This window comes from Centruroides vittatus, unplaced genomic scaffold, assembly GCF_030686945.1.
Source record: "Centruroides vittatus isolate TY-2023 unplaced genomic scaffold, ASM3068694v2 contig_990, whole genome shotgun sequence".
Classification (NCBI taxonomy): domain Eukaryota; kingdom Metazoa; phylum Arthropoda; class Arachnida; order Scorpiones; family Buthidae; genus Centruroides; species Centruroides vittatus.
The window spans coordinates 1,305,936-1,317,566 of NW_027122659.1; positions in this window are offsets into that span (position 1 = coordinate 1,305,936).

Consider the following 11,631-nt stretch of genomic DNA (forward strand, 5'->3'; position numbering starts at 1 on the left):
TTCTCAAGCATTACACAAATTATTTTAAGAAATACAAAATAAATAATTTACACTGCTTTCATTCACGTTGTCTGTTTCTTTGATCTCTTCATCGCTAGTCTCTACTGTGTTCTGCTATAATAAAAATTCATCGTGTATTTTAAAATACTACTGTTAATGATATACTTTTGTTTCTCAAGCATTACACAAATTATTTTAAGAAATACAAAATAAATAATTTACACTGCTTTCATTCACGTTGTCTGTTTCTTTGATCTCTTCATCGCTAGTCTCTACTGTGTTCTGCTATAATAAAAATTCATCGTGTATTTTAAAATACTACTGTTAATGATATACTTTTGTTTCTCAAGCATTACACAAATTATTTTAAGAAATACAAAATAAATAATTTACACTGCTTTCATTCACGTTGTCTGTTTCTTTGATCTCTTCATCGCTAGTCTCTACTGTGTTCTGCTATAATAAAAATTCATCGTGTATTTTAAAATACTACTGTTAATGATATACTTTTGTTTCTCAAGCATTACACAAATTATTTTAAGAAATACAAAATAAATAATTTACACTGCTTTCATTCACGTTGTCTGTTTCTTTGATCTCTTCATCGCTAGTCTCTACTGTGTTCTGCTATAATAAAAATTCATCGTGTATTTTAAAATACTACTGTTAATGATATACTTTTGTTTCTCAAGCATTACACAAATTATTTTAAGAAATACAAAATAAATAATTTACACTGCTTTCATTCACGTTGTCTGTTTCTTTGGTCTCTTCATCGCTAGTCTCTACTGTGTTCTGCTATAATAAAAATTCATCGTGTATTTTAAAATACTACTGTTAATGATATACTTTTGTTTCTCAAGCATTACACAAATTATTTTAAGAAATACAAAATAAATAATTTACACTGCTTTCATTCACGTTGTCTGTTTCTTTGGTCTCTTCATCGCTAGTCTCTACTGTGTTCTGCTATAATAAAAATTCATCGTGTATTTTAAAATACTACTGTTAATGATATACTTTTGTTTCTCAAGCATTACACAAATTATTTTAAGAAATACAAAATAAATAATTTACACTGCTTTCATTCACGTTGTCTGTTTCTTTGGTCTCTTCATCGCTAGTCTCTACTGTGTTCTGCTATAATAAAAATTCATCGTGTATTTTAAAATACTACTGTTAATGATATACTTTTGTTTCTCAAGCATTACACAAATTATTTTAAGAAATACAAAATAAATAATTTACACTGCTTTCATTCACGTTGTCTGTTTCTTTGGTCTCTTCATCGCTAGTCTCTACTGTGTTCTGCTATAATAAAAATTCATCGTGTATTTTAAAATACTACTGTTAATGATATACTTTTGTTTCTCAAGCATTACACAAATTATTTTAAGAAATACAAAATAAATAATTTACACTGCTTTCATTCACGTTGTCTGTTTCTTTGGTCTCTTCATCGCTAGTCTCTACTGTGTTCTGCTATAATAAAAATTCATCGTGTATTTTAAAATACTACTGTTAATGATATACTTTTGTTTCTCAAGCATTACACAAATTATTTTAAGAAATACAAAATAAATAATTTACACTGCTTTCATTCACGTTGTCTGTTTCTTTGGTCTCTTCATCGCTAGTCTCTACTGTGTTCTGCTATAATAAAAATTCATCGTGTATTTTAAAATACTACTGTTAATGATATACTTTTGTTTCTCAAGCATTACACAAATTATTTTAAGAAATACAAAATAAATAATTTACACTGCTTTCATTCACGTTGTCTGTTTCTTTGGTCTCTTCATCGCTAGTCTCTACTGTGTTCTGCTATAATAAAAATTCATCGTGTATTTTAAAATACTACTGTTAATGATATACTTTTGTTTCTCAAGCATTACACAAATTATTTTAAGAAATACAAAATAAATAATTTACACTGCTTTCATTCACGTTGTCTGTTTCTTTGGTCTCTTCATCGCTAGTCTCTACTGTGTTCTGCTATAATAAAAATTCATCGTGTATTTTAAAATACTACTGTTAATGATATACTTTTGTTTCTCAAGCATTACACAAATTATTTTAAGAAATACAAAATAAATAATTTACACTGCTTTCATTCACGTTGTCTGTTTCTTTGGTCTCTTCATCGCTAGTCTCTACTGTGTTCTGCTATAATAAAAATTCATCGTGTATTTTAAAATACTACTGTTAATGATATACTTTTGTTTCTCAAGCATTACACAAATTATTTTAAGAAATACAAAATAAATAATTTACACTGCTTTCATTCACGTTGTCTGTTTCTTTGGTCTCTTCATCGCTAGTCTCTACTGTGTTCTGCTATAATAAAAATTCATCGTGTATTTTAAAATACTACTGTTAATGATATACTTTTGTTTCTCAAGCATTACACAAATTATTTTAAGAAATACAAAATAAATAATTTACACTGCTTTCATTCACGTTGTCTGTTTCTTTGGTCTCTTCATCGCTAGTCTCTACTGTGTTCTGCTATAATAAAAATTCATCGTGTATTTTAAAATACTACTGTTAATGATATACTTTTGTTTCTCAAGCATTACACAAATTATTTTAAGAAATACAAAATAAATAATTTACACTGCTTTCATTCACGTTGTCTGTTTCTTTGGTCTCTTCATCGCTAGTCTCTACTGTGTTCTGCTATAATAAAAATTCATCGTGTATTTTAAAATACTACTGTTAATGATATACTTTTGTTTCTCAAGCATTACACAAATTATTTTAAGAAATACAAAATAAATAATTTACACTGCTTTCATTCACGTTGTCTGTTTCTTTGGTCTCTTCATCGCTAGTCTCTACTGTGTTCTGCTATAATAAAAATTCATCGTGTATTTTAAAATACTACTGTTAATGATATACTTTTGTTTCTCAAGCATTACACAAATTATTTTAAGAAATACAAAATAAATAATTTACACTGCTTTCATTCACGTTGTCTGTTTCTTTGGTCTCTTCATCGCTAGTCTCTACTGTGTTCTGCTATAATAAAAATTCATCGTGTATTTTAAAATACTACTGTTAATGATATACTTTTGTTTCTCAAGCATTACACAAATTATTTTAAGAAATACAAAATAAATAATTTACACTGCTTTCATTCACGTTGTCTGTTTCTTTGGTCTCTTCATCGCTAGTCTCTACTGTGTTCTGCTATAATAAAAATTCATCGTGTATTTTAAAATACTACTGTTAATGATATACTTTTGTTTCTCAAGCATTACACAAATTATTTTAAGAAATACAAAATAAATAATTTACACTGCTTTCATTCACGTTGTCTGTTTCTTTGGTCTCTTCATCGCTAGTCTCTACTGTGTTCTGCTATAATAAAAATTCATCGTGTATTTTAAAATACTACTGTTAATGATATACTTTTGTTTCTCAAGCATTACACAAATTATTTTAAGAAATACAAAATAAATAATTTACACTGCTTTCATTCACGTTGTCTGTTTCTTTGGTCTCTTCATCGCTAGTCTCTACTGTGTTCTGCTATAATAAAAATTCATCGTGTATTTTAAAATACTACTGTTAATGATATACTTTTGTTTCTCAAGCATTACACAAATTATTTTAAGAAATACAAAATAAATAATTTACACTGCTTTCATTCACGTTGTCTGTTTCTTTGGTCTCTTCATCGCTAGTCTCTACTGTGTTCTGCTATAATAAAAATTCATCGTGTATTTTAAAATACTACTGTTAATGATATACTTTTGTTTCTCAAGCATTACACAAATTATTTTAAGAAATACAAAATAAATAATTTACACTGCTTTCATTCACGTTGTCTGTTTCTTTGGTCTCTTCATCGCTAGTCTCTACTGTGTTCTGCTATAATAAAAATTCATCGTGTATTTTAAAATACTACTGTTAATGATATACTTTTGTTTCTCAAGCATTACACAAATTATTTTAAGAAATACAAAATAAATAATTTACACTGCTTTCATTCACGTTGTCTGTTTCTTTGGTCTCTTCATCGCTAGTCTCTACTGTGTTCTGCTATAATAAAAATTCATCGTGTATTTTAAAATACTACTGTTAATGATATACTTTTGTTTCTCAAGCATTACACAAATTATTTTAAGAAATACAAAATAAATAATTTACACTGCTTTCATTCACGTTGTCTGTTTCTTTGGTCTCTTCATCGCTAGTCTCTACTGTGTTCTGCTATAATAAAAATTCATCGTGTATTTTAAAATACTACTGTTAATGATATACTTTTGTTTCTCAAGCATTACACAAATTATTTTAAGAAATACAAAATAAATAATTTACACTGCTTTCATTCACGTTGTCTGTTTCTTTGGTCTCTTCATCGCTAGTCTCTACTGTGTTCTGCTATAATAAAAATTCATCGTGTATTTTAAAATACTACTGTTAATGATATACTTTTGTTTCTCAAGCATTACACAAATTATTTTAAGAAATACAAAATAAATAATTTACACTGCTTTCATTCACGTTGTCTGTTTCTTTGGTCTCTTCATCGCTAGTCTTTACTGTGTTCTGCTATAATAAAAATTCATCGTGTATTTTAAAATACTACTGTTAATGATATACTTTTGTTTCTCAAGCATTACACAAATTATTTTAAGAAATACAAAATAAATAATTTACACTGCTTTCATTCACGTTGTCTGTTTCTTTGGTCTCTTCATCGCTAGTCTTTACTGTGTTCTGCTATAATAAAAATTCATCGTGTATTTTAAAATACTGCTGTTAATGATATACTTTTGTTTCTCAAGCATTACGCAAATTATTTTAAGAAATACATAATAAATGATTTACACTGCTTACATTCACGTTGTCTGTTTCGCTTGTCCCCTCCTCACTTGTGACTGCTATATCCTGCTGAAACATAAATTCATAACTTATTAAGAAAATTAATTTGACGTATTTTTGCTCTGTTTATATTTGCATATTTGGCAACAGATATATTTTTATTTGTCAAATATTACAATGATTATTGTCAGAAACAGAAAATAAATAATTATACTTTTTGTTGGAGTTTTTTTTCTAATTGTTGTCTAACATGATTTACGTATTCGTACAACTGCAAAGTCCTATCTCCTTCTTCCTGGAATAAATATAAAAAAATCTCTTCTATCTGATAAACATTAAATATTAAGAACATTGAATAATATTATATAAATTAGTTATTATTTCATTCAAATATCGTGTCACTGCTTACTAATTTTGACTGTTCGAATTTAGAATCCAATTTTCTTAATTCTTCACTTATTTCATTTTGTAATGATGAAATCGTACTTTTTAGTTCCTGAGATATACAAAATATATTATTATTCGTTCACTTTAGAATGTTTCAGTATTTATTAATGGAAATATTATTTCATTGTTTACTGATTTTGCTTCCTGGAGTTTTACTTTCAATTCCTTTAACGCAGTTTTCTGTTCCAGCAATTGTGAAATCTCACTTTCTTGTTTCTTTTCAGAGTATAAAAATAATTAAAACATATGTACATAAAATCTTTTTTTAATGAATGGAATATAAAAGTGTTTTGAGTTAAAATAAAATTATAAGGACGGTTGCCCTAACAAGGCCCAACCCCTAATAAGGATCAGATAACGTATTAACATGGTGAAAGGCAGCATATGATATTACAGTATTACAGTAACTCGTCACAGATAGTTGCTGTCTAGTATGAAATATTTGCCTGGAAATTTATTTCTAGCAGATTTAGGAGGAATTATAAAATATCAGGACTGTGAATGAAATTAAGGAAAGGGCAGTCGTTTTTGTGTAAAGAAAAGAAGAATTCGTTACAGATAAAATGTATTACTGTTATTTACGGCACTATGAATGTTATTAATAAGACCAATCTGAACAATAACGGACCTTATTGGAAGCGATATAATATTTGAAAAACTTTCAGATAAAATTTATTCTTCCAGATTTAACTATGACTCCTACAGGAAAAATTAGATTGAACTGGACCCTTGAAGATAATATGGCCATGGCCTTAAATGCTATAAAAAAAGGAGAGTCGGGAAACGTAGCTAGCAAGTTTATCATTTTTGATATAACTTTAGGAAATAAAAACAGCTAGAACGGATATGAGAATAAGGAAAAGACCACTGTCTGAAAGCACTAAAACAGGAATTGAAACAATAAATTCTGCATTTTTCAAATATTGGCGTTTCTCTGGATCCAAAAAAATTTCCGAAAATCAGTACTATACAAACTTTCTCTAATAAAAATAAAAAATGGATTCACGAAGAGCAGTAATTAGCCTGAAGATATAAGTGTATTTATTTGCCCAAAGTAAGACGAAAATTATTGTCAAAATTTCGTTAGTTGATGTTATTTGGCTTCTAAAAAGACCCAAATAAAAAGCTTTAAAAATAATATTTCCGTTATTGGCTGAATAATATGCCACTGAAATATATATGTTTTGTTTACACACCGTTCGATAAATATCCGTTTTAATCATTGTTATTATGCAGCCGTATTTTTTCTTACACATTTAAATGTGTTAAGTGGGCCTTATTTCAGCAACATACCTTATAAAACATTATTAGTTTTATATACGTAAATGTTGGCTCACTGATCCTAACTGTTGATATTTTGAATGCAAATTTTTTATTTCTTCATTCACCCCATGTAATTGAGTTTTTTGTTCCTGAAATAAAGGCGTTCGATTAGTTTTATAATAATTTTAGATAATGTTATTTAATTTAATTTTATTATTATTATTATTATTATTCAAAAGTTAACTTTATTGCTTACTGATTCTGATTGTGCAAATTTTAAATGCAAATTTGTTATTTTTTCATTTATTCCATATACTTGAGTTTTTTGTTTCTGAAATAAACGCGTTCGATAAGTTTTATTGTAAGTTCGAATAATGCTATTTAATTTAATTTTATTATTATTATTATCATTATTATTCAAAAAGCACATTATTACTTACTGATTCTAACTGTTGAAGTTTTGAATGCAAATTTTTTATTTCTTCATTCACTTCATGTAATTGAGTTTTTTGTTCTTGAAATAAACGCGTTCGATAAGGTTTTATATTAAGTTTGAATAATGTTATTTAATTTGATTTTATTATCATTGTTATTCAAAAGTTAACTTTATTGCTTACTGATTCTGATTGTGCAAATTTTGAATGCAAATTTGTTATTTTTTCATTTATTCCATGTATTTGAGTTTTTTGTTTCTGAAATAAACGCGTTCGATAAGTTTTATTTTAAGTTTGAATAATGCGATTTAATTTAATTTTATTATTATTATTTTGGGTTAAGTGAGATATACTCGGTTAACACCGGTGGCTGTGTACTATGCCGAACCAAAGTCAAGGCATAGTAACCAAAACAGAAATTAAAAAAGTGTAGCAGTGTGTGTGTCTGTATTCAGGAATTTTCTTACAATATGACATGTATTCAATATAGTGGCCATCTCTAGTGTGATGTATGTGTTTCTACTCAATTGTAATGTGCCCAGGCTTTTGTGTAGTGTATGTGGTATGACACCTGTAGAGGAGAGAACAACAGGTACAATAAGCACCCTATCTATCCTCCACAGATGCCTTATTTCCTGGGCGAGTTCTGTGTACTTGCTAATTTTTTCAGTGCATGCGTTTGTATATTGTGAGTGTTTGGAATGAATATGTCTATAATGTATGTGATTTTATTGTGTTTGTCAATGAGTGTGATGTCTGGTCTGTTGTGGTAAATTGTTTTATCTGTGATTATGGCTCTGTCGTAGTACATTTTGTGCGTGTTGTTTTCCAATACTGCCTATGGAATATATTTGCAGTATGGTTCGTGGATGTTTACTAATTTGTGTTTCTTTGCAAGCTCTTGGTGTATTATATTTGCTACTTGATTATGTCTGTGTAAATAATCTGTCTGTGCCAAGAGCTTGCAACCAGAAGTGATGTGTTGTATAGTTTCTGGCATGACGTGACATTTTCTGCATGTGTCATTTGTGAGTGTTGCATCTTTGAGTATGTGTTTTCTGTAGTTTTTAGTATTTATGACCTGATCCTGTATGGCAATCATGAATCCTTCCGTCTCCCCAAAGAGGCATCCCCGAGCTAACCAGCTGTTTGACGCAGTTTTGTCAACAAAATCCTGGGCCAGATCATAAGGATGCCTGCCATGGAGTGCCTTTCGAGCCCACGATTGCTTAATGGTGTCTATGCTTTTTATATGTTGTGTTGTGTCCATATGATGTGAGTGTAAGTTTAATGGTGTGTTATTTGAGTCTGCTAGAGTTACTGCTTTATGTAATTGTGATGTTTCTTGTTTATTGTAGAAAAACTCTCGCAGTGACTGTATTTGTTTGTAGTGAAGGTTAACTATGTCAATCAGGCCACGTCCGCCATCTTTACGTGGAAGGGTTAATCTTTCTGTGGCAGATTTAGGATGATGTTGTTTATGCTTAGTAAGTGTTGTTCTTGTTTTCCTTTGGAGTTGCTCAAGATCTGTGTGAGTCCAATGTATAACTCCAAAAGAATATGTAAGTACTGGAATGACATATGTGTTTATTGCTTTAACTGTGTGTTTTGCATTTAATTGTGTTCTGAGAATAGCATTTAACCTACTTTGGTATTCTTTAATTAATCTTTGCTTTATTTGTGTATGTTCTGTTCGTTTGGCCTGTTGGAATCCTAAATACTTGTAGAACTCGCACTCTTCCATGGATCAAATAACATCTCCATTTCCAAGTGCAAAATCTTCTTTCTTCAGGATTCTTTTTTCTATGTGAACTGTTTTTCATTTATCTATGCCAAATTCCATTTGAATGTCCTTGGTGTATGAATGTGTGATTTGTAGGAGTTGATGAAGTTGTTTTTGTGTGGATGCATAAAGTTTTATGTCATCCATGTACATGAGATGTGACAGTCTATACTGTGTTGTTTTTTCATACCTGATATTGTAGTCATATTGCGTGTTGTTTAACATGTTGTATAATGGGTTCAGGGCTAAGCAGAACCAGAGAGGACTCATGGAATCTTCTTGAAAAATTCCTCGCCTAATTATAATTTGGTTTGTTTGTATGGAAGTGTTACTAACCTTGAGATGTAGTGTTGTTCTCCAGTGCTGCATAGTGTTTTGAAAGAATGCAATGAGTGATGGATGTATTTTGTACATGTGTACAATATGTAGCAGCCAACTGTGTGGAACACTGTCGAATGCTTTTCTGTAGTCTATATATGCCATGTGTATGTTTCTGTGTTGTTTGTGTGCTTGCTGTAAAATGACTGATTCTATGAGTAACTGTTCTTTGCATCCCCTGTGGTTTCTACGACAACCTTTTTGTTGTTCTGTTAGAATGTCGTGTTCTTCAACATGTTTGTATATTTTGTTTGCGATACAGGATGTCAATAATTTGTAGAGTGTTGAAAGACATGTAATTGGTCTGTATTGTGTAAGGTCTGTGGTATTGTTGTTTTTAGGTTTCATGTAGGTGATGCCCTGAGTAAGAAAATTTGGCATGTCTTGTGGATTGATGATGATGTGTGTTAGGTGTTTAGCTAGTTCCTGGTGCAGTGATGTAATCTTTTTGTACCAGAAATTGTGAATGTTGTCTACACCAGGTGTCTTCCAGTTGTGTGTTCTGTTAACAGTGTATTGGAAATCATGTATGTTTATTTCAGCACAGGGCATAGTTGGTATGTTGTGCAAGTTTCTGTTCTCCTCCTCGATCCAGCCTGCATCAGCATTATGCGTGACAGCACTGGACCAAAGAGAAGACCAATATGTTGTGAGTTCTTCTTCTGTTGGTGTGCCACTGTGCTGTGTATCAGTGTTTGCTTTGTTATTAATTTGTCTGTAAAAGAGTTTTTCATTGTTTGTAAATAATTTATTTTGTTGTTTTCGTAGTGTACATGTTTTGTATCGTTTGAGTCTACGTGCTTTGGCAGCAAGTTTTTGTTTTAGTGTATCAATGTATTCTGTAATGTGTGTGTTGTGATGTTCATGTTTTGTGTGTGTTTTTATTTTCTTGAAAATGTTTTTGAGCTGTTTCCTTAATTTGGGTGTTATGTTGTTTTTAGTGTATTGTGTCAGCCTGCCTAATTGCTGTCTAATGTCATTTATTTGTGTTTCTATTCTTCTCTGCCAGGCAGGCTTGTGATAGAATTGTGTTTTCTGTGTATTTGTCTGTGATTGTACTTTCAGTCCATGGTGTGTCACTACTGTGACTGCCCCAGCATAAACTAATGTATGAATGTCTGCGAGTGTAGAAATTGAATGATTGTAGTGTGGTAGTAAGTGAGTGTTTACATAATTTAGTGTTTTTCCTACTTCCTTTGACGTGTTGATTTTTGGTATTCGTGGTCGTTGTGTGGGATCTGTGCCTGTATATTTAGTGAGTGTTTCCTGAAATATAAGTGAAGAGCGTATTAACTAAATCCATGTCTATGTTATCAGTGATGGATGAGGAAGTGTCTGTAGTATCATTAGTGGTAATTGTTGTATGTGTGCTGTATATCAATGCTTGTTGCTGGATTATCCTGACAGGTTACATGATCTTCATTAATGTTAGATGTTTCTGTCTCTTGATGTATTTGATCAGCAACCTGTTGTTTGATAACTTCAAGTGTTGTTTGTGAGATAAGGTTGTTGTGTATAATTGTTCTTTTTTTGGTCAACAACTCTTTGTTCAGTAACAGTGAGGTGAGGATATTGTTGTGTGAATTTATGGTGTAGTTGTTGTCTGTATGCTGTCATGTTTGTTTCGAGTTTTGTGATGGTGTAATAAGTACGGATGATAAACTCGTTCATTTCCGTTGTCCATTTCATCCGTTGGCGTGGTTTTCCAGCCTTTGTGGTCTGTGGATGCATTGCCACAGAAACACCAAGGCTGGGTTGGTTCCTCACATCTGTTGAGGGCATTGCAGTAGCCATGCTTGGGCCGGTGCTGCTTTCGCCACCGGTAACCAAGGGAGACTGTGGCCTATTTTTCGAACGTGAGCCTCTGCCTAACCCACGAACGCGGACCTTGTTAACCCGGGCGACGTCCGAGCCGGTATCACACTTTAGATCTGGTTACTACCAGTGATACATATCTCCACAGAATGTGGGTTGTGTAGTCACTCTTAGCTTCATTTCTCCCCATAGACCTTACTGGCATGGGTGTCCCTACCAGGAGCTTGTGCTCCAGCCTGCATTGCCCTATGGATCAGTAAAATTACTGGGCTCTCCCACCACGACCAGGTGGTGACCACGGGAGAGTTATTATTCTTATTATTATTGTTATTATTTTAAAAAATCACATTATTGCTTACTGATTCTGACTGTTGACATTTTGAATGCAAATTTGTTTTTTCTTCATTTATTCCACGTAATCGAGTTTTTTCTTTCTAAAATAAACGCTATTGATGAGTTTTACATTAAGTTTGGATAATGTTATTTAATTTAATTTTATCATTATAATTATTATTCAAAAACATCCCTTTATCGCTTACTGATTCTGACTGTTGAAATCTTGAATGGCAATTTTTTATTTTTTCATTTATTCCATGTAATTGAGTTTTGAGTTCCTGAAATAAACGCTATCAATAAGTTTTATATTACGTTTGGATAATGTTATTTAGTTTAATTTTA